Genomic DNA, 25251 nt, shown 5'->3' with positions numbered 1-25251 from the left:
TTTTGTGAATCTTCCTACTAAAGTAGTAAATTCTATGATAAAGGGAAATGTGGGTTTTGTTTTGTTTTGTTACCTCACAACTTCAGAGTCCAAAAGAGTATCATATAGCAAAGTAACTAATATGTGTTATCTGATCCATATCTCAGATAATACTCCATCCTTTCATCTTATCAAACTACAACATCAGGGTCATCTTTGACTTGCTCTTTTCTCTTTTCCCCATTCCATCAAAGTCTTGACATGTACCTTTGAAATATTGACTTTGTTTTCTGCTCTCCAACCTCACAGTCAGAGCCTCATACCGGCTCTTGTTTTTTCTCACTTGGGCTGTTTTAGCCAGCATTTTTGCTGCTGTGATCAAAAGTCCTGACAAGAACGATTTTAGAGGAGGAAAAGTTTATTTGGTGCTCACAGTTTCAGAGGTGTCAGTTCACAGATGGTGTAATGGTAATTTGAATTGTCAACTTGATTGGATTAAAATGTGCCTAAGATTAAGAAGTTTCTGGGTATCTCAATGAGAGTGTTTCTAGGAATGACTGGCATGTGGGAACTGAACTGAAGCACCGACCCTAAGCATGGGCAGCACTGTCCAATAAGTTGGAGGCTTGGATGAAACAAAATTTGGAAGAACAAGGCAGCAGCAGCAGCTGCAGGCTGGGTTCTTTTTGCATGGGTTCTTGATTGCTGCTGTGATTACCTGGGGACATCAGACCACAGCTCCTTCACTTTGAAGCAGACTCTGGTCAGTGACTCCAGAGTTTCCAGGCCATTGGTCCCAAACTGGGCCTTCATCACTGATCCCTCTTGTTCTGAGGTTTCAGCTTCTTGGACTGAGCAGTTACTGGTTCCTCCATCTCTCTAGCCCACAGATAGCAATTATGGGACTATCCCACAATTCTGGTTGTGTAAATCAATCTAATAAATCCCCTTTGTACAATCATATCCTGTTGGTTCTATTCCTCTAGAAAACCCTGAATAAAAGAGATGGCCAACTCTATTGCTCTGTGTTCATGGTGAGGAAAAACACCATGGTGGAAGGGCCTGGCAGAGGAAAGCAGCTCAGAACATTGCACCTGGAAGAAAAGAGTTTGTTCCTCACCAGGAACAAATATAAACCCCAAAGGTACCCCCAGTGACCCATGTCCATACCCTACCTGCCTTTTCACCCAGTTAATCCCTAATAGGAGACTAATGCACTGGATAGGTTAAATCTCTCACAATCCAATCATTTCATCTCTAAATTTTCTTGTATTTTCTCACATATGAGCTTTTGGTGGATACCTCATATCTAAACCATAATAGTCTATAACAAGAACCTGATCAACATTTTTAGTTCTCTCACCATAGACTGATTTTTCAAGTTGCTGGAAAAGTGATTTTCTTAAAATACTGTCCTTCTGATTGTGTAATTTCCATATCCAATAGGATTAAAACTTAATTAACTACTTAGTGTGGCTCCAATTCACATCTCTAGTCCCATGTCCTACTTTCCCTCTATAACTTGCCTGCCCCCATCAGCCATTTATGCACTTTACATTGTTTTGGGGTTTTTGTGTGTGTGTGTGAGTTGTGTGATTTTTTTCCGTGTTTGTATTGGTGCATTTCAGTTGTACATAATGATGGAATGTGTTGTTACATATTCATACATGTGCACAATATAACAATATAATTTGGCCAATCTTACTCCCCAACACTTCCTTCCCCCCACCCCTTTATCCCTTTCTGCTTTCCCTCTGATTTTCATTAGATTCCCTCATAACCACTTTTATTTTCCTTTTTCCTCTCTAGCTTCCATGAGAGAAAACATACAACCTTTGACCTTCTGAGTTTTGCTTAACATAATGGTTTCAAGTTCCATCCACTTTCCTGCAAATTACATAATTTCTTTTTTCATTATGGCTCAGTAAAACTCCATTGTGCAAATATATTTTCTTTATCCATCTATTAATGGACACCTAGACTGGTTCAATAATTTGGGTATTGCGAGCTGTGCTGCTATAAACATAGGTATTCATATATCACTGTAGTATGGTGACTTTAATTCTTTAGAATAAATACCAGGGAGTGGTATAGGTGGGTCATATGGTAGTTCCATTCCTAGTCTTTTGAGGAAACTCCATACTGATTTCCATAGTGATTGTACTAATTTACAATCCCACCAACAGTATTAAAATGTGCCCTTTTCTCTACAACCTCTCTAGCATTTCTTGTTTGTATTTTTGATGACTCCCATTCAGAATGGTGTGAGATGAAATCTCACTGTAGTTTTGATTTGCGCTTCCCTAAATTGCTAATGATGTTGAATATTTTTTTCATAGATCTGTTGGCCATTTGTATTTCTTCTTTTGAGAAGTGTCTATTTAATTCATTTGCCCATTTATTAATTGAGTTATTTGGTTTTGGGGTATAAAGTTTTTTGAGTTCTTTATAGTCTAGATATTAATCCTTTGTTAGAAGAGTAGCTAGCAAAAATTTTCTCCCATTCTGTACGTTCTCTCTTCACATTCTTAATTGTTTCCTTTGCCATATGCACTTCACATCTGAGTAGCATTAACTGGCATATGCCATATTTGTTCATTCTTCTAATGCCTTTGCACATGCTATTCAACCTACCTCAAACACCACTACCACTACTGTGTGCCCTCTTATCTCCAAACAAACACACACACACACACACACACACACACACACACACACACACAAGCACATGCAACATACCCTCACCTGAAAAATTCTTATTTAGGATAGAGGCCTAGCTCTACTTCTGAGGCTTTTCCTGAGTTGGGCAGAATTTGTTCATTTCTTTCACACTCTATCCATATTACTTTGTTTTAATGCACTGAATGTAAATGATGTCTACACACCTTTTTTCCTTACAATACTATAAACTCATTGGTGCCCACAACATGTCTTATCCATCTTTGTAACGCACTATGTCATATAGTATTGGCATAAAGGAGATTCTTACTGAGAGTTTTCATTACTGAAGATGATTGTGAAGTCTGCATGCCAGAAATATTCAAATAAGAAAAGACATTTAACCCAAATGCTGGGGCACTTACTGGTCCACAGGCAGAGGAACAGACTAGATAATTCTTCAAGGACTCTTTTAGTTCTAGAGAAATTCTCATAGCATTTATTGAGTACCCACAATAGATGAAGCAATGTGCTAGGTAATTCTTAAAAATCATTTTATTCATTTCTCACAATAACACTGTGAAATTGGCAAATGATTTCCATTTCAGTGCTGAGGGAAAGGAGGCTCACAGAAAACACTTGCCCAAGTTGCGCACTGAGACAGCAAGCTCCCTACTGACAAGCAATTCAACAGCAAACCTGCACAACAGGAAAGGAACTTTCTTTAAGCACTGAAGCACAGCAACACTCCACTATCCCTCACAGAATGGGAAAGAGCAATCAGCTGATAATAAATGAATGTGTAGAAATCAAGTGATTTCTCCCTGTAGCCTAAGTGAACTCTGTTCTTTGTTGAAATTAAGTTATAGGCAATTTTAACAAAAAAAAACATAAGAATCTGGTCCTTATCACAACTGTAGTTGGGAAAATATCCCCTGCAGGAAGGAGAAAGATTTCAGAGGCAATGAAGAAAATTCTAATTAGTTTCTCACATCACACTTTATTCAGCAGAATCCAAAACAAAATCTAGATGGCCTTCCTATAATGATCCAATGATTCATTTGTTACTGTGCTTTGAAATAGCTGCCAACTTGGCTGACTGCTGCCTCCTTTCCAGTGCTGGCCTCACTGACCTCCTAGCCTATGTTTGTCATGAGTATCCATCCCCATTGCCCTCATCCTCTGCCATTTATAACAGAGTTTAATCTCAATTCTCTGACTCCACTAGGCTCTTCCCCTGCCAGATCATAGCTCACACTGTGTACTCAGCATATTATGATTTTACCCAGATTCTCAAAAATATACATTCAACAGTCAAAACTGGAACAATTTGAGCAACATAATAAATAGATATAGTGTTGAATGATAGTAAAAAATAAATAAGCATGCATCTCAACTGCTATAAATAAATGATTGGATAACTAAATAAAGCAGAAAAGGTGACAGATAAGCCTTATAGGAAAAAAATTCAATTAATAAATGTAGAGGAATGAGGAAAATTAGAAATCACTATTATAATACCACAGTAATAACTGCTTCAGGCAAAATCCATTGATTAATACTGTAATCAGTGGATAAAATTTTTAAAAAAGAAGATGCATGCATAGCCTCAAAATATCTCCCCCTTAAAAACAGCATAGGAATGTACTCTATTATCTAGTTCATGTTGAATGAACTTTGGTAGTTTGTAACTTTCAGGAAATTTCATCTATATCATTAAATTTATTGGTGTAAAATTTCAAAGAAGAATCTCTCCCCTACCTCCAGATTTAACAATGACTGTGGTACTCTTAATACATGCCCAAAGAGTCTTTGATAGACCCCCCTCCAAAAAATGGAACTCAATTTCTCTCCCATTGAGTATGGCTGAACTTGCTTCTAAGGATTATAGCATGGAAGGGGAAAAATGGTAACTTCACGGGCAAACACCACCTGAGCAGGTGATCAAGGTTAGAATCACCAGTAATCAGTTGTGTGGATGTTTTGAGCCTTCCAATATAATATGATAAAGGCACATCACTGCTATGCTATTCACCCCCAAATCTGTAACCTCCATGTATCAGAAGGAAACACCAGACTCAAATCTAGAAACACTATGCAAAATATCTGACTTCTTATCTTCAAAAGTATCAAAGGTCATAGAACACCAAAAAAACAAAGAAATAGTTATAAACTGGAGGAGACCAAGGACATATGACAACTAAAGGCAATGTAGAATGTTAGATTGTATATTGGAACAGAAAGAGGTCATTAATGGAGGACCTTGGAAAATCTGAAAAGGTCTATAGTTTAGTTAATAGTAATGTACCAATGTTAATTTCTCAGCTTTGAAAAATATACCATTGTTATGTCAGAGTTTAACATTAAAGAAAGTCAGGTGAAAATACACATGGGAAAATTCTTATCTTTGCAACTCTTGTAAATTCAAAACTTATTTCAAATAAAAAGTTTCTTAGAGTATACCTTTCTTTTCCTGCTTCTTATGTGTATTTTATATTTCTTTTTTTTTTTTTTCAAAATGAGGACATTTCCTTGAAAAAATCAGGAACAAGCAGAAAAATATTCCTTTTCAAGACTAGTTAGGAAAAAGACCTCTTAGTAAGACATTGCTCTTTATACTGCACTCCTTCAAGATTTAGTTCATTCAGACACTCCACTTTAGCACTCAGTTTATCCTACTTTATTTTATATAAGGTATGTGTTTTGTTTTGTTTTGTTTTTTTGCTGCTGTACACAGGCAAGGGTCCTTTAATTCCCACCCAGCACTTAGAATTCAATGCGTGCCAGCTGAGTTATTGTTATGGAAGGAAGCCTGCATCCATCTAAGGCCAGTCCCTGAGCCAAACCTAGCTTTGGATTCAGCCTGCCAGCTGCTGTTTTTCTACTTCCTCTGCACCTGGGACCTCAGCTCAGCGAGTCTTATACCAGAGCCCGAGTTCAAGCAGTCCCAGGGTGATTCATTCAAATCTTTACCATCCTGGTGTCACAGCAGAAAATATAGCTTGTATGATAATTGATCCTTAATGAACTTCTCATTCTGGTCCCACATCTTTTTAACTGTCCCACATCCCATAGTTTTCCTCCCTTTCCACTAACCCCAACAGAACCCTCCCTCAGAATGTTCCATCCACCTCCCAATTTTACTGGAATCTCCTATAACGACAATCCTCTTGAGAGGTTAAAAACCAGAACATACTTGGAATAAATGCTCTGGCTCAATGCATACTACCCTCCAACCCCTCCACACATAGGTCAGAGAGTAAACACAGAAGGAAAAAAAGGAAACAAATTCTTTTAGGTCAAAAATGTTGTTGTTTATGAGAAAATAAACAAAGGTTCATTTTTTACAAGGGAATAAAGAGTTTCTGGCATCCTCTATTGAGCATCAAGCCCAGGCTTTGTACAAGAACAGGGATTTCAAGTTCTGGACCAAGGAAGTGTAAAAAGTAGCAAAGATCATATTCTGGTCATAATGTTTGATGCTTTACTGTAGTCCGAAAATTTGTACTTGGAAATTTGTCCCAGAGTTTTAGAAGAGGAAGTAGAGAGCTGAAGATGTCCCTTTTGTGGGTGCCATAACTAAGGCACTTGTTGTTTCAGAACCCTTGAGGCTTTACTTTTCAAGCCAGGTAAGCAAAAGCCTAGATAGTGCTCTTTGGTGCCGCTTCATTTCTATAGGAGACAATGGTCTAGATGTGGCTCCAGGGTTACTTGTATATGCTGTGAGTTAGCTTCTTCTCCCCATCAGTACAGTACAGTTAATATTTTTTGTTTTTCATCTTCATCATCTTTTGAATAATAAATAACTAGTAGCAAAACCCCACACAAGGAGAGAATGCGAAATAGAATTCCCTCACTAAGGCTGCCATATATGCCACGATGCAGCTATGCATTATACAAGGTCATTACTTCTAAGAGGGTGGCCTTCAGGTCAAAGATACCATATATCTGCATATATATTAGTGTGGTTTTCCAAACAATGACAGGAAAGCACCCTATTCTAATGAAACCAGTCTTCTATGACAATTTCCTAAAGATGAAGTAAAATGTTTTGAGGAAGGGATATCTTTTTCAATTTCCCATAAAAGTGCCCTATGGGCTAGTAGCAACCACGATTTAACTAAATGCTATGAGACTGTTTCCCTGCAGTCATTCTACCTCTAAACTCTTAAACATCAGTTCACAGTAAGGACCCACAAATATTCCTCAGTTTTGGAGGTTTTTTCTAAGAGTTTCCATTTACAGTAAATGTAACCTCAACTCAAACATTTATAGATATGTGAGAAAAGAACAATATCATACAAAATAATATCTAGCTAAAACAATATCTTAAAACAGATATGGTTGGCTGAGATTTTATATACAGAAACTTATACCAGTTTTTAAAAGTCTACAATTTCACAATTTCACTTTTTCTGCACTACAACAGTTACTTGACCTAGTTTCCCCACTAGAGAAGTCCAATTATGTTACACAGTGAGACAAAGATTTTGTCCTAAATTTTTAATGGAAGAGATTTATTAATTTGCTCTCATCCTCCCAAATAAATTTACTGTCTGTGTGAGCCACATAAGAGTGATTTCTTAAGTAACAATAAATATGTCAACAAATATTTTTTGGGTATAATGACTATATAGCAAGAACCTCTATTCTGCTAGGAGCTAGAAATACATTAAGAGAATAAAATAGAGTCCTTTTTATCAAGAGCATTATAACTTAGTAGAAAAGATAAATACATAAATACATAATGGTAATTCAGTGTATTATGAACTTCACTAGAGGCATATGTTAGGTTCAAGCATAAAAAGAAGGGAGGAAGAGGTTGGGGTGTGGCTCAGTGGTAGAGCACTTGCCTAGCACATGTGAGGCACTGGGTTCAATCCTCAGCACCACATACAAATAAATAAATAAAATAAAGGATAAAGGTCCATCCACAATTTAAAAAAAAAATTTAAATAAAAACAAGAATGGAGGAGGAGTCAACTGTATGTGAGATACATGTGAGTTATCATAGAAGCTTTCCTAGGATAGTGCACCTAGCCCAGTCTTGATAGAAAAGTAAGAATTGGCAGGTGGGCAAGGCTAGGGCATACACAGACTGTGTGAAGAGGTTCTGGGCATAAAAAAAATCAAGGGACATTCAGGAAGTTCCAAATATGTGTTTAAGGGTAAAGCAAGTTGTGCCAGCAAAAGTCAGAGGGAATAGAGGGTAGAGAGAGGAATATGGTAAGAGATAGAAACCATGGCATCTCTCCTATGGAGGGCTTTTCATAACTTAAAGAACTTTGAATTTCAACCTGTTGGCAATGGGGAGTCATTGAAGGATCTTATCTAAGGAAATGATATGCTCAAATTTGGAGCATTCCAACTTTTTAGATGATCATTCTGGCAGCAGTGTGGAGGGTGAATGGAAAAGAACAATGCTGGAAGTTAACCACAGAAAAGGTGAGAGATGAGAAACCCCTGGGAGGGAGGAAAGGTGTAAAAGTTATTCAGGTATAGACATGTTGATGAGGACTGCCTATGGGTCATACAGCCAAAGATCTCTGGATATAGAAATGCTTGCTGAGAATAAACCTTGAGTCCTTGGGATCTGGATAATAGCAGTAAGCATTGGCATAGACGAGAACCCCTAGACAGAACAGAGGCAGGAATTCTTTAGCTGAGTCCTTGGACTTCTAAGAGTTCTGCAGGTAGAATTCAGGGAGCATGAGGCTTAAATAAGAGAAAATTACAACCTTGTTTTCACTAAGAAAAAATTCCCTTCATTACCTTCAATTTTTTTTTTTCACTACCTTCAATTATAAATAAAGGCAACAAGTACCAGAAGTATTAGCGGTACCTGTAATAAAATCACAATACCTATAATCACCAATAGAAACTTCAGATAGTTTCAAATCTATTGCAGTAGTTAAAAGTTATCTTGAAATAGCACTTACACTCATTACTGCTTCAAAATTATGGTGGTGATTAGATCCACCATTAGATATTATTAGTTAGTAAGGTTAAAACCCTCCTATTAATGTATCACAATATTTAGAAATATTTTGACAACTGCATTTTAATATAATTACTTTCCTTTATATTTCTGTGCATTTTATTCAATACATTTAGAAACATCATCCAGAGAAGGAATCACTGGGTCTTCCTCTCCTGTCAGAGGGTCTATGGCACAATTTAAGAACCACTGGGTTAGTATAAGAACAAAACCAAGGGAGGAAGCCTGGGAAATACTTTAAAGGAGTGGGGCTTGGGACAGGGTGGGATTAAGAATTATCAGGTAGAGATGTAATAGAAGAACCAGAACAGTCTATCACTGTAGGACTTACAAGAATAGAAAGTTGTAAGGACAAGATGATCAGCAGTGTTAGGAAACATATTATAAAAGGACTGAAATATTTCCCTTTAATTTACCAATTAAAGACCATATCAGAGTTCTTTTACTGTAAGCAATAGAACTCTGTGACATAAGCAGAAAGAAATGTATTGAAGAAATATGAGATAAATCATATATTCCAAGGGGGAAAATCCTGAAAAATAAGTCCCTAAGAAAAAGACAGGGAAACAGACTGTTCAGGGAGATTTGAGTAGCAAGAAGAAATGTTACCATCTTTCATTCCCCCAGCTTGCTGGCTTGGACTGACTTGGGGTCTTGTGTCTACTTATGGGCTAGGAAAAAGCTGGACACCTGAACTGAAGTTACATCAAGATCCAGAGAGAATGGCAGTTCCCTGAGATGGTGCACTATCACCAGGAGAGAAGGATGCTAGGTATGTAAAGAACATGTCCACTTCAGAGGCATCTAACTGGCAACTTTGGTGAGAGCAGTTTCAGTGTAAATAGCACAGAATCTAGGTTTTTGTTGATGTTGTTGTTGTTGTTTCATTTTTGTGGTACTTGGGGATTGAAACCAGGGCACTTTATATTTGAGCTATATTCCCAGTCCTCCCCCGCCACCTTTTTTTTTTGGAGACAGGGCTCTTGATAAGTTACTGAGGCTGGCATAAAATTGCGATCCTCCTCCCTCAGCCTCCTGTGTCACTGGGATTACAGTCGTGAGCCAGGCTGGCTTCCAGGTTGTTTCTCTCAAGGGGCTGACTAGAGTGAAGCAGAATATCCTCCTCTACAAAAAGAAGTTGATTGTGAGAAAAGAGAAATGGAGTAACAATAAGGAAGAAAGGCAGAATCAAGGGAGAAGTTTTGGTTCTGTTGTTTCTAACCTAGAAGATATTTGAGTATATTTATAGAGAGAGGAAGGAGCCAAAGCAACAGGAGAAATTTAAGATCTAGATAAGTCATGGAAGATACCTTGCATCTGAGCAGAGAGAAGTTATTATTGCCACTTATCATGCCAGGCATTTATTGGGCCAGAAACCATACTAAACAGACTTCACCTGCATTATTTTTTAATACTAACAAGCATCAAAGTAATTATAATTATCCCCCATTTCACAGAATAGAGAATTAAAAATAGCAAGTTTAAAGTAAATTGCCCAAGGTCACATACCTAACAAGGGACAAAGCAGAGAGGAGGCACATTTCTTTCTGACTCCAAATCATATACTAGAATAATATTTTACCTCTTTCCATAAAATCTAGAGAAAGGAGTCTCAGAGAGGTGTTCCAGTCTGTCAGTTTGTACCAGGGAAATAGGCCATAGACGGGATTTCTGTCACTTAGCTTCACTATTTTCAGCAAGGAATTGCCAGTCATTGGTTGAAAAAATAGGAAGTTGGAAATGGCACAGAAAGGCTGACCAGTGAAGAATTGTTACAATCCAGGCAAAGAATGGGAGAGAACTGGCTATGGTAGGAAAAAAGATTTGAGGAGCATGCTGACATCCCTCTCCACACACACACACAGACACACACAGACACACACACACACACACACACACACACACACTCACACACACACAGTCTTTCAAGATTGCACAGGAACCAATGTTCACAGCTGTATAACTCTTTACAGCTTCTAGAGCAAGGTTACCCCCTCAGGGTGGGCAGACCTACACTCAAAACCCAGCTCTGTCTGTTACAAAGAAAGGTGAATTTTTTGAAAGCATATAATTATTCCAATTAATGATTTCTTTGGCTCTGAGTTCAGATAATCAGAATTTATAATTTTCATCACTACTGAGCCAGCAGTAAAGTAATGCCTCTAAAAAATTGTGTATGTGCATGTGTGTGTACCCATGCACATATTCAACTTCCGCTAGCATCCATCTACAAAGTTTAAATGTGGTTAACAATTGATTTTTTTTCCTACTTAAATATTTTCTAAATGAATAATAAATTTCTTATTCTTCATTTTTAAAAATCCATAATTACCAAGCAGTACTTTTAGATCACATATTTTTGTAATATGATAAAAATTAAGAAATGCCTAAAAGATTTTTCAGACTAGAAGAATACAGAAAGGAAAAAATATTTAATATATGTAAGAAGAAATGCTAAAAGGCTTAAAGATTTAGATTTGTTTAATACCTTTATGGAAGTAATACTCTTTCAAACATTTTTAAAAATCACCTGGAAGACTGAGTATGTGGCTCAGTGGTACAGTGCTTACCTATCATGCATGAGGCCCTGGGTTCGATTCCCAGTACTGAAAAAAAAAAATCACCTGGAAAATCATTACAATCTATTTAAAACCAATTCCATGATCTAGTGTTCAGTAGACAAAAATAAAAGTCACAGAACAAAAGAAAAAGAAAGACTCCAGTTATATTCTTTTAAAGCATGTACTGATAGAAAGAACACATAAGTTATCTGGGAAACTCCATATCAAATTGTTGAACTATCTACCTGTGGGACTGGAATGATGTGGATTTGGGAGTTCCTACTTAGGAAAGAAGGGAATTTTAAATTTCCTATGGTATTCTGTTTTTTTTAATATAAGCTTATATTGCTTTTTTAAACTCTAAACTACTATGTGTATGTCTGTATGTGTTTATGTTCATTCATTTATTTAATAAACTATTTTATTTTGGAATAATTTTAAATTTACAGAAAAGTTACAGAGATAGTACAGAGAATTCCCATAATACTCTTCACTCTGTTTCATCTATTGTTAACACATCATCTTACCAAAGTACATGTGTAAAAACCACAAAACTGATCTTGGCACATTACTATTAATTAAACTCCAGACTTTATTTGTATTTCACCAGTTTTTCCATTAATGCTCTCTTTCTGTCCCAGGACCCAACATTTTCATGAGAGAAACCATGAAAATACATAGTAAAACATTTTAAAATGGATTTAGTTATCCTGTCTCCTTAGTCTCCTCAACAATAACTTCCTAGGCTTTCCTTGTTTTTCATGACCACAAAGATTTGAGGAATATAAGCTAGGTATCAGGTAGAAGAACATCCTTAAGCTGAATTTGCTGATTAGAATGTGGTTATGGATTTTGGGGAAGAGTATCATCAAGATGATATTCCCCATCTCATCACATCAAATAAAGGGTATAGGATATTCATTAACATCACTGGTGATATTAACCTTTACCACTTGATTAAGATCATGTCTGCCAGTTTCTCCATTATGAAGTTACTATTAATTCCTTTCCATATTCTGTTTTTTGAGAGCAAGCCACTAAGTCTAGCCTAACTTCAGGGGTAGGTCAAGCTTTTCCTCCTAAAGACTGGAGTATTTACATACATAATTTGGAATTATTCTATAAAGATCTGGCTCTTCTCCCTGTTTATTTATTTATCTAATCACTTATTTTTAATAGTATGTACTCATGTACTATTTATTTAATACTTTAAGTTATAACTCAATACTATATTATTTATTAGATTTGGACAGTAAAAGCTTTTTCAACTTTGCTACTGTCCTCCATTGAAATGCCTATTCTTTTTAATTTTAAACATTCCATTACTTTCTCAAATTATATGATGCTTTTGCTTGCTTTGAACTTTTCCCTGTCCTGGCCCTAGAATAAACCATTTTGCCAAGAAGCCTTGGTTCTTTTTATTGAAGAATGGTATGCAAAAACCAAGTTCTGGCTAGTTTGTTCATCTACCTTTTAGTAAGTTTGTTGCAGATTTGAATTAATGTGTATAAAGCACTTCTTAACATAGAGCCTAAGACACAGAAGCACTCGATAAATGGAAAAAGACATCATTGCTATTACAGGTGTTAGTCAACCTTTCATTGCTGAAACCAAAATACCTGACAAGAACAACTTAAAGGAGGAAAGATTTTGGCTCATGGTTTCAGAGGATTCACAGCATGGCCAGCAGTCTCCAAGGTAGAAACATCATCGTGGAGAGGTATGGTGGGGGAAAGTTACTCAGCTCATGGCAGCCAGGAAACAGAATGAGGGCAAAGAGTTGGAGAGAAGATAGCCCTTGACCTATTTCCTCCAACTAGATCCCACTTCCCAGTAGTCCATCAGGTTATCAATGGATTGATTGATTGATGAACTAATTAGATCAGAGCTCTCATTATCCAATCAGTGCCTAAAAGTTCCACTCATTACCTTTGTTTCATTGGGAACTATATTTTCAACACATAAACTTTTGGGGGACATTCCAGATCCAAATTATAACTGCCATTATTTTTATACACATTTAGTATAAATTTGGAACTTCTAATTCTAATCCAAAATTGTATCCCATTAGTCATTGCATCTAGCCCTAACATGTCCGCAAATTTTTTCTGTGTCTCTGAGGCTCAGTTCCACATAAGGCTAAGAACCATACACTCCTTCATTCCTGGCCCAGGAGCCTGCAGTCTTTAACCATAAAACATGTTTCCTCCTTTCTGAGCATCTATGCAAAGTCATAAAATCAAAAGATTTCTATGACAAAGATCTCCTTTGGTTTTTAACTTTTTAAGTTTAAATGAAACATTTTAAGGGCTTTTTTTTTTTTTTAAAGCATTCCCACTTATAAGTCAAACCATTTGGATATATAAAGTACAGTTCTGAATTCCTGTCCAAACAACCTGTTATTTGAAATATCATCTCTTTGTAAATGAGTATCGTCCTATAGATATGCAGAAAGTACCTTCAAATAATTCTTGTTGTGTCAAAGACTCATGTCATCATTCTTATTGAATAATAGGTATTAAAGAGTCCTCTTATGAATTAGAAACCAATAGCAATGGTTCTAAAAGGGGTGACTTAAAGGGAAACTCTACCTCAAGCACTCTGGATGGTTAGAGTAGCCACCAGGAATTCCCTGGAACAAGAATCATAGGGGAGTCCTGGAGGATCTGTGAGGAGAACACTGGGACCAATGAGCAGACCTCAGGAAATAAGAATAGGAAAGAGTAAATTATATAGGGCCACCTGTACTTTTCAGGGAGTTATCTGGGCTCTGCAAAGTTGTTGAGTGAAGAGCACTATGAAAAACTCACCCTGGTTTGGATCATGGCTTCAGGGTTTATGGGCTTCACATAAATATCCTCCAGACCTTGAAAAAGGTATCCCAATGTCTTTGAGGAAAAGAATTAAAAGAACCAAAGCAAACAAAGTCACCTTTGGGGAATTTAAGACTCATAATTCAGGTAGGGTGTATTAGTAAACTTTTCACCACTATGATAAAACACTTGCAAAAAACAACTTAAAGCAGAAAAGATTTATTTTGGCTCATGGTTTCAAGAGCTTTCAAGTACACCATCGCTGTGGGACTGTGTGAGACAAAACATCATGGAAGAAGGGCATGGGAGAGCAAAGCTACTTACCTCATCACAGTCAGGAAGCAGAAAATGCTGATGTACAAACGGTGTGAAACCCTGGCTATTCACAGACTTCTTAGGAGTGGTTGGAGAGCCTTTGGGAACCCTTTTCTTCTTCTTAGGAATCCCTGAAACCCTTCTCTTCTTTGTAAGTATACATGAAAACTCTTTGGTCTTACTGGGTAAAAACCAATGAAGGAAAATCATAATTAATTCCTATTTTTTGCAATCTCTTCCTGAGTAATTTTTTTTTTCTTTTTAAATCACTCTTCCATCTGTAGCTTTTGGAGAAATGTCTGATTTTGATTGTACCATTTCATTGCTGGATATGATTGCTGATGAAATGGAACATTCCACTCTTTAAAAAGTTTTTCACATACTATTTCTGATGGCATAAAACAACATACCAAGAGTCTTTCACCAAAAAAGTAAGTTGTTCATTGTTTCAGCAACTATCTTGGCAATATCCTCAGACTCAAACTCCACAAAGGCATAGCCTCTGCTATTTCCAGTCCTTTTACTTCTGGACATATTGAATCTTGTAAAAGTGCCAAACTGGGAAAAATATGCTTTGATTTGGGTTTCATAAAATGCTGGATGCAGGTGCCCCACAAAGATTATTCCAGGAGTAAGTCACACCCCCAGATTATGCACTGGTGAACCTACTCTAGGTCCTTCTGAAACTGGATGTCTTCCTACATTGCTGGACCAGTGAAAGCCTCCCTGTTGAAATCTCCCAAATCTGTATAAAATGTTTTATGCCTGTTTTGCTAATGAATGCTAATCTACTAACCATTTCTCTGTGTAGCAAATTTTGGTCTAAGACTTACATTCATTACACTTGGTATCAAGGTTATGGAAGAGTAATTATTACTACCTCAAACTTCTTGGGTGGCCGCTATGATTTTCAGAAAGAATCTGAAAATTGGGTGTAATCAAAATGGTTTAAGGAAATTTTCAATTTCTATCCTTCATATCCCTTGGTGTTATTGAGGAGTCACATTTGAAGTTCTCCATGTATTCTGTGTCCTGAGAGTGGATATATTGCCCCTGTATCTGCTTATGTAATCAGTCTGTGTGAGAAAAACATGAAGCTAACAATATAGAGCATTTTAATACTTGAGTGTACAATAGACAATACACATTGGATCTGTGTTAGAGAAGTAGTGTACATTTCAAAATGTGGAATTTCCTTTTACAATATTATGTGTTTTGTTTTTTATTAATTTTTTAGTGGTAGATGGACACAATACCTTATTTATTTATTTATTTATTTACTTATTTAATGTGGTGCTGAAGATTGAACCCAATGTCTCACATGTGCCAGGCAAGTGTCCTACCACTGATCTATAACCCCAGCCCAAAATTATGAGTTTTAACTGTGATTTTTCTTATTCATTGGGTTCCCCAATTTTTTCTATGGAAACATTTTCCTCAAATTAGAAAGGATCCATGAGAAATATAAAATTTAATATATTCTTTTTACATAGCCATTTCATAAAAAGCTCTTCTGATTCCTCTCCAAGTTTTCCTGAGTGCCATTCCAAATACTTATTCTCTACACTATCAGTCTCCTTATATACATTCCTTCTTTCTTTTTTCTTTCCTTTCTTTCTTTCTTTTTTTTTTTTTTTTTTTTTTTTTTTCCGTGTGTGTGTGTGTCTGTGTGTGTGTGTGCTACTAGGAATTTAACCCAGGGACACTCTATCTCTGAATTACAACCATACTAGCCTGCCTTTATTTTCATTTTAAGACAGGATCTCTCTAAGTTGCCAGGGTTGGTCTTGAACTTTTGATCCTCCTACCTCAACCCCCTGAATAGCATGATTGCAGTTGTGTGCTACGGCACCCAGCTTCCTTATGTCTATTCTTAGGATATACTAGTTTAACATGGTGGGTTCCCATACTCAGGAATGCTCTGTATCTAACCAACTGGGACCTTAGTCATTCCTCCAGGTTCAGGTCAAATTTTACCTCCTGTTTAGACACTGAATCCTGACTGAATTAATTGAGCCCTTATTTACCATCCCACAGTACTTCATACTTACTGGAATTAGATAATTAGATAGTTTTATAATTTTTCTGACTTCCCTACTATATTGATCAGCTATGTATATATATCCTACACAACTGTGGTCACTTTGTAGGTGTTCAATCAATACATGCTGAATTTGATTGGTGTACATGCAGGACACAGCACAGAATCCCTCAGTCTTATAATTCCCCACTTGTATAGACAGCTCCCAAAACACTACATCCAGAAAGACAACAACAGTGTATGGGCAAATCTTGGGTATTGCCTTTGAAGGCAGGTTTGACAACAGGCTCTGGGAACAGATTCCAGACATCCATGAGCAGTAGAAAGGACCCAGTAGAAAGAACAAAGGGAAAGTAGGCAGTGTTTCTAATTACTTAGAGCAAATGCGATATTACATCAGAATATAAATGAGTAGTAAATCATGATGAAAAATCATTATTACTTTAAGAATTCAAGGAAGCTTACGACCACAGAGAGCTGGAGGAATTAGCAAAAGTTTTAAAAAGGTGGGGCTGGGGCTGTAACTTAGTGACACAGCACTTGCCTAGCATGTGTGAGATACTGGGTTTGATCCTTAACATCACATAAAAATAAACAAATAAAATAAAGGTATTCTGTCCATCTACAACTACAAAAAAAAACTTTTATAAAAAGTTTTTAAAAGGATCTGAGGTTTGGATAGGATATGTAGCAAGGGCCAAGTGCATAGGTAAAACTACTGTTAGTCTTCCAAATTCTTTACCATGTAAAGTTGTTATGTGATATGATTGTTCCTGTACAATTTAGGGAGAAGCAGGACAGTTGGACTAGATGCTAGCACAAGATTTATTTGACCACTTATGCACTACAGGTCTGAAAGTAGAATAGAAACTCTTCTAAAAGGAGGGCCAGGCAAAGAGGTAAGCCGCTATCATAAATAAGCCAGTCTCCACTGACCACTCCTGAGCATTTCCTGTATCCCAGGAATTATACTAGGTGCTTCACAGACATTGTTTCTAAGCCTCACAATACAAGTACTAGAAAGCTTATCAGGAAAGCATTATTATTTCCATTTTACAAATAAGGACAATAAACTCAGCAAAGTTAACCAACTTGCCCAGGGTCACATTGTTAGTAGCAAAAAAGCAGAATTCAATCCTACATCTGTTTTTCTACCAAGGCCCTTGTATACTCTGTACTTCTTTTCTTGCTATTTAGAGAATGGCTTTCATCAGTGAGCTATAAAAATAGTAAAGATTAATACTGGTATAACAATAAATAAATAATTTTGTTAAATGACATGAAACTGCTGCTATCTGACCATCTTTGACCACAAAAATGTAAATTCCATAAGGTTCAATCTAATAAAAGTACATTCAACTATATTTTATAAGAATATCTGGAGCAATGGTGTGAATTTCTAAAGAGATTCCACACCCAACAGAAGAGACTCAAATATTTCACCCAGTCCACTAACTAAAAGGTACATATTGTGGCTTTAAAATAAAAAGGGAAGAAAAATTAAATTAAAATGCATGAATTTGCAAGACAAACAAAAAAAATGTACTGTGAAAGATAGTAATTTGAAAGTTTAAGTAAACCTTATGTGTTGACTATAGATTGACCCCCAAGAACCCTATGAAAAAGAAGCTAATGAAACACACAAGTATGAAATAAAAATTATATAGAAACCCTATTGTCTCAATGTCTGTTCCCAAAATTCATATCTTGAAATCCTCACCCCCATGGTGATGGTACTAGTAAGTGGGCCCCTTTGGAGGTGATCAGGCCATGGGCATAACCCTCATGAATGGAATTAGTGCTCATATAAGAGAGGAACAAGAGAGATCCCTGTCCCTTCCACCATGTAAAGACAGAAGGTCTGATCTGTGAACCAAATTATAGACACTCAACAGATACCAAATCTGCAGTACATTAATCTTGGACTTCTTATCCTCCAAAACTGAGAAATAAGTTTCTGTGGTTTATAAGCTACCCAGTTAGTAGTGTTTTTCATAGTGGCCTAAAGGGACAAGGACAATAAATGTAAATGTTTTCATCTACATGAAGGCACTAAGCAAGTTTAAAATATTCTTTGGAAAATCTTTTTGAAAATCACAAGGTCAAATAAGTGAAAGATTTGGAGAACCCTGTAAATGAGGCATAAAATATTAGAACTAATAGAAAACAAAAATCACTTAAATTTAACATTTATTTTACTGTGGAAGAAACCAGGATTTAGGAAGTTTAGGTCAATGGGTACCAAAGTTCAGGTTCCTTACTCCCACTCAAGGGCTCTCTGAAATAGACTGTAATAACGTGTTATGTTAACATAATAATGTCATTGTGTCTCGCTACTGGCCATGTTGTGTATTGCAGATGTCAGAAAATTCTCATGAGGCATGATTTTTATCATGTATCATGATGAGGTTGATAAAAGTAAATATATTTAACACATTTTAAGATCATAATAGTGTGTTTTAAAATTTAGCAGCATTACATTTTCTTATTCAGTCTATTAAAGTATAACCAAAATATGCCTTCTCCTAGGATGTTTTTCTAATTGCTTTTGGATCTTGTTTGTCTTCCTAAAGAGGAAGGCAACTTAAAAATAGCATGTTGTCAAAATAGTTGGAATTTCAAGAATAAAAATCTCACACCTGCTCCCTGAGAAAGAAATACTCAGTTCACAAGCATGACATTTTAAATGTCTTTGGTACAGAATTCAGTTGTAGACATATCCACTGCTGAAAGAGTTTGCTGGTAATTCAAAATAAATAGCAGAAATCAGCTATCTTAATTGTTTCCTTCATTTATAAGGCTGCATGTTCTGGTCAAACAATTGTTTCATTGTGTTCCTGTGCTTTGCTTTATTTCTCATTACAGCATTTTTAATAGTAATAGGGAAGGGCTGACTACCATGGTTTGTCATTCTCCTTATTGGGTGATTTCAATGAAATCTCTACCAATCCATCAACCTAAGACTTATAGCTTAGAGTTTAAGGATTAAAAGAATAAATAATTCTTTTCCTAAAGGAGATTCAAATTCATTAATGAGAGAAAGAGACAACCACCAATAGAAGAATCAATATATCTTTCAAATGACCAGCAAAACTCCAGCTCCCTCATAGAAACTCTGCAGAAAAGAGAACATCAGTACTGTCCAGACAATATTCTTGCCCTCAGTGGAAGAATTCAGAATAATCAGATGGAACATGATGCCCTCACCATCAGCTACAAGGGCTTCTTGACATACTATCTGGAATAGCAAGAATCACTCAAGGGTGTTTAGCACCTTGAAAAGGACCATTGCAAAGGAGAATTAATTTCCTACATATTGAATACAATCATATTGCTTCTTTCTAGGGTTATGTGGATTCATTTACTCTCATAACAAATATTTATTGAGCACATATCATAAACCAGGCACTATTCTAGGAGCTAAGAAGACATCAATGAACAAAACACACACAAAAAATCTGCCCTTGTAAAATTTACATTATACTAGGATGAAGGAAACAAATAATAAATAGTTAAATGTGTGATAAATAAATGGTGATAAATGTGATGGAGGAACATTAATCAGGAAAAGGAAATTAAATAAGATAATATATTTGCTTGATATAGTACAAGCATTTATACTTTTAAATGTATATTTCATACATTTAAATATATATGTTTAAAATACACTAAAGCACTTTTCTTTCTGCTAATAAATGCTCTAAAAATTATTTCCTTGATTTCAGGATTGGGTTGAGGAGAAATTGCACTGGGTTGAGAAGAAATTTTATCCCACTACTTGTGAGTTGGTAAAATAATAACAATAATTTTCATTCATCAAATGCTCACTTTGAGTCAATAACTTCATTTCATTCTATACTTCTTTTCATCCTATGAAAAGATAGTCTCCCTATTTTATACTTAAAAAAAATAAGACCCCAAGAACCTAAGATCATAGATCTAATAATTTAAGAGCTAAGAATCAGAGGTAAATACCCTCAGCTCCAAAATCCTTCTGCACTGTTTTCATTCAGCTTTTAGATACAAAGTGTGAGGAGAAACTTATTCAAGAAGGGAAACATAACTATTGCTTAAGAGGTACAGTCCATTCCTAGCCTACCTTCCCTACCACTAAATCTCCTGCCCAAAGAACAGCAGTCTATATACATATGTGTAATTGTTAGGTTTTAGGATTCTAAAACTCAAAAATGGACATGCTTCATTTGGCACAAGCTATTGAAAAAAAAACTTTAGGTTTGGTAATGTGGCATGTTCATCTCCAGTTGAGGTTCTCTTTTATTTTTGAAAAGCAACACTTTTGTTTTCTCATCAAGTTTGTTGAGAGCACTCAATTTACTTCTTACTTGGGTATTTTAACATATACGATATTTAGACAAGAATGGTATTAAGATCTAAGAACCAGAGAAAAACATCATGCCAAAGATCATAATTTCTATTGTATTTTTAAAGAATAATTTCAAAAAGTACAGCAAAATATGGATTTATTCACCTTCAAGACAAATAAATAATACTAACCAGAACAAACAACAAAAGAGAAAACTCCCTAAGCAAAAAATAACAGGGTGAAATATGTCTTTTCTTAAGTTGATCATGTTATCTTTTCCCTGGTCCTCTGCCTCTAATCTATTCCTTTTCAATTTAACTAGTCAAACTTCAAATGTTTAAAAATCATATTATTAATTATTCATCATTAAATTAGTATCTTAATTCACCAGCCTGATTCTTTATTAGTCCTCAGAGCAATGACATCTGTTTTTGTGATCATCTTTATTTTTACCTCTGTTTTCAGATTTGTCTCTTTATTCAAGCAGCTGCCATTCTGAGGCATGTGTTTCCCTATTGTATTCTAGAAACTGCATGCCACTCCCTGCCAATGCTGAGGAAATGTGCTTTACTCTGGCTTCTTGCTGTGCTGCTTATCTTCTCATTAGTGTCCCCCTTATTTTTATTTATTTTTAATTAAAAGTGAAATGTAACAATAGCCCTAGGGATTTTTTTCTTAAATTACACTTGCACACCTGTTTTTATTTTTGGATCAAGTTTTCTACCACACATGGCCCTGCTATTTCAGTTATTTCTAGTTGCTACCCATACAGACGGCCTAATGTGAGTTTTAAAGGGTCATTCCCTTTTAATTCACACAAACATGAAAACCAGACTGAATACAGGGCAGAATCTGAATTAACCATTAAAAGCTAAAAGCAAGTGGATTACTTCATATGGAGCATATCAGAGGAGATGCAATGTCATTTGACTTTAGATGGGCTATTTTTATGCTAATGTAATGGGAATTAAGAGTAGCACAGAGATGAGAGCCTGAGAAGGGGGATCCTGGTAGGAAATCAGAACTGTCCCAAGAGGTGACAGTAGTAGGACAATAGGTGGGGTAGAAACTACAAGTACTAAGGATTGGGAAAGCTGACAGTGGGCCAGCAAAGACAGTGAGTTGTCAGAAACATATTTAATTCAAAAAGTTTAATGAAGAGAACAGAGAGTTATAGGCAACCACAGGTATGCTTTAAGCTCCATCTCAGGGTATATCCAGAACAATGGAAGAACTAATCAAGATCATTTACAAGCAGAACCCAGACAAGATAGTGTTAAATCTGTAACAACCTCTCCAAGTAATATGTACATGTGTGTACCTAGGGCTGTCCTTATTTATAAAGTTTTTTTTTTTTTTTTTTTTCCTTAGCATATGATCTTGCACAGGATAGAGATTTGATGCTTTTGTTGATTGTTGACTACTGGTGAAATTATCTGAAATAGCTGGTTTTATGGCTTGTACAAAGGTGAACAGAGCATCAGGATTGTTAAGGGACAAAGAATAAGTGTTCTTGGGGCTTGTTCCTTGCAGAAAACTCCAGACTTAGACTTCCAAGAAGTGACAAGTGCCCCTTATGGATTTGTCAGATTTCTGTTTATTTACATAGTCAAAAAAAGAAGAAAAAAAAGATTACCTTTATCCTTTTCCTGTACAACAAATATCATCATTCATATTAATTGTCTAACAACTCTGCAGATCTCCAGATTAACACAGCCACTTCTCACTGTGATATGATGGTTGAGAATGCTTCACTTAAAACAAGGTCCAGGAGCCAGTCATTGGCATCTCATTATTATAAATGGTGGATCTGGAATTTAGAACATTAGCATGGCTGAAACTGTCTTGCTGGAGAAAGATTCATTACAAATATTGACTATAATTCCCTTTTTAATTAAAAAAAGCAAACTCTTCCTGTAGTAATATAAGCTCAAATGATGGGCCCCCTGCCTCCTGGAGAGAGAGAATCGAATGGGGGAGAGGAGAGTGCTAAAAAAAATACCCAGAATAAATATGTTGTATAATTTAAATGAGAGTTAAACAAAGAAGGTGATGATAAAAGTAATCAAATAGTAAACAAAGGGCAGGAAAATTAATATAAACATTGAACCAATACTTGGTTAATTACCTTGCTTGGCAAAGAAGATTTGATTTCTCCCATGAAAGTAATGGTGGTGACAAATAAGCCTGATCAATCAAATATCTTCAGGTGTAATGTAATATGTCCCCCACTGGCTATAAAAGAAATGCCACTGAATTACTGTGCGCACACTGCTGAATTACCATGGGGCAGGGAGGCAGGTGGCACTTTGCTCTGGGTTGTGATGGTTCCTTCGATTTTAAGTTCCATGATTTCCAGAATATTGAAATTTTCCAGAGCTGGGAGTTGAGGGAGCCTCAAACTCAAAACACCTACAGGGCTCAGGCAATACCAATAGGGGACTCAAAAGGACCATACAGGATAAGCTACAAATAATTTACAGGATCCCGTGTAATATGAAAATGTGGAGCCTCTTATTCAAAAATTTTTAAGAATTGGAAGATGGTAACAGCAAAGCATTAAACGAAGCATAGATGCTTGTAAGTACAGGGCCCTATGTAACTGCACAGGTAGTACATCCGTGAAGCCTGCCTGCCCTGGACCCATACAAAACAAGCTCTAGGCCTGGTTCACCTTATGCATTAGCCAGTTTGAGATCTTGTTCTAAAAGTTCCACACTCTCTCCCTTCTTCCCTTTGTGGCTCAAGCACATAGATAGATGGCTGGAAGAGTCTAAAAAATGCCTTATGACTGAAGAGCAAAGAAAAACATGGCTGGTGGCTCACAAGGGAAACAAAGTCTCTCCTTTATCCTCACTAAGTATTAAAACCAACTCAAGGATTCTGACACTAACAGGTATGTGCTAATAGAAGAAAAAAATCTTCTGCCTTATTAATTCAAAATGCCTGAAAGTCTGTTACTATGGACAAAGCCGTACAAAAGTGATATTCCTTTGAAAAGCCTTCTCACTCATGACCTGTCTACAGAGCTGGGTATTTACTATTACCATCAAAGACAGAGGAATAGTCAATCTGCAAGTAACTTTTTTTCTACATGGGATACCAAGTTAGACATACCCTATTCTCCTTAAAAAGTCATGAAAATACATCAGAGTTTTAAATATATTTGTTAAAAGGATTGTTTGAAGAGTGCTTCCCATTTGAAGTGATGTCTATAAGGCATGCTAGGGTAATTGCACAAGGCTAGATGGAGCCTTGTGTGGCACACACTTTTTCTAGTATGCTAGCTGGAATGCTTGATTTAGAGGGCTCTCTGGAAAAGAAGCTTTTAAAGGTGAGAAATAGTTTTCATTAAAATTTTTTAAATTTCTCCTTAATTGGTCTGTAACACATTTTATATCTCCACATGTCATTTTTGTCAAATGAGACAGACATACGCTTTTTGAAAGATTGCAATTGTATTTCTCAGAATAACTTAAACAAAAATAACCATTAATTGCCATATTGGCCATATCTACACACAGCAAGCTTCTAAATCCAACCCAAGCAGGAATAAAATTTATTATTCAATGCAGTGGAAACCATATGAAACCACATAGGCATATGCACCTCTACATATTTGTGGAAATAATGGGTTTATCTACTAGCTCATGGAATAGAAGTGAATAGAAATAACATTGCAGTATCACAGGGGAAAATATTCAAATACAAATTTGTTTATTTTTGTCTCTACCTCCAGAATGTAGTTGGGGAAAGAATATGCATATGTCATATGTATTGTTGTGTTCTTTAACAATGCCTGGACATAGAATACTTGTTGAATTGAATCACAGGATTAAAAAAAAAAAATGCCTTTCACTGCTTCTAGGATTGAAAATAGAAGGGCATCAGAGACTTGCAGCTGGACCACCAACTTCGCTAAATTCCACTATTTTATTCCCTAATTGGTATCTAATTCCTATAGTCACTGTGCCTAGAAAATCTGTTGCTTTCTGATCAGTCTCTTATTCTTATACCTCAGGCAGGCATGAGCTTTAGCCTCCTTGGAACAAGCTATGACAAAGGGTAACTTCTTCCCAGAACCTACAAGAGGCTAATAAACCCTGTGGAATAATATTTTTAATATTCGCCATCCTGGAATCAATATCAATGTGCTGTCAGTGTGTGCATTAACCCCACACTCAAACAAAGAATAACCCTTAGAGCCCAGTAATGACACTGGGCGTGGATAGCTGGGGATGGGCAAGATGATGCAGAGATGACTGTATCATCTCTCCTCAAACACAAGGCTTCCAGGATATTGCACAAGACTGTCATTCTTGTACTTGGTCAAGGACAGCTTTTGGTTTCAGCCACTAACACATTCAGAAAAAAAAAAAACCAAAACTCTCTTTTTATGTTCTTGACTCAAGACATAGATTCAGACCACACCTTCCATGCTGTGAGAGTAGTTTGTTTCTCTTTCTTGCCTGGTATTGCCAGGGAATGCAAATGTCGAAAAGTTAGCAGAGCTACTACATATGTAGCTGATAGAACAGGAACAACAAACTTGAATCATTAAT

The 25251-nt window shown here is 36.3% G+C and overlaps 1 pseudogene; it reads right to left on the bottom strand.

Moving 5' to 3' along the window:
- Positions 1-693: 693 nt before the first annotated feature.
- On the bottom strand, positions 694-15969 carry LOC124976569 (MKI67 FHA domain-interacting nucleolar phosphoprotein-like; annotated as a pseudogene).
- Positions 15970-25251: the final 9282 nt, after the last annotated feature.

The sequence above is a fragment of the Sciurus carolinensis genome, chromosome 2 (assembly GCF_902686445.1).
Source record: "Sciurus carolinensis chromosome 2, mSciCar1.2, whole genome shotgun sequence".
NCBI classification, from domain to species: Eukaryota; Metazoa; Chordata; class Mammalia; order Rodentia; family Sciuridae; genus Sciurus; species Sciurus carolinensis.
The sequence above is the reverse complement of the archived record's forward strand: the minus strand, read 5'-3'. Positions and strand labels throughout refer to the sequence as shown.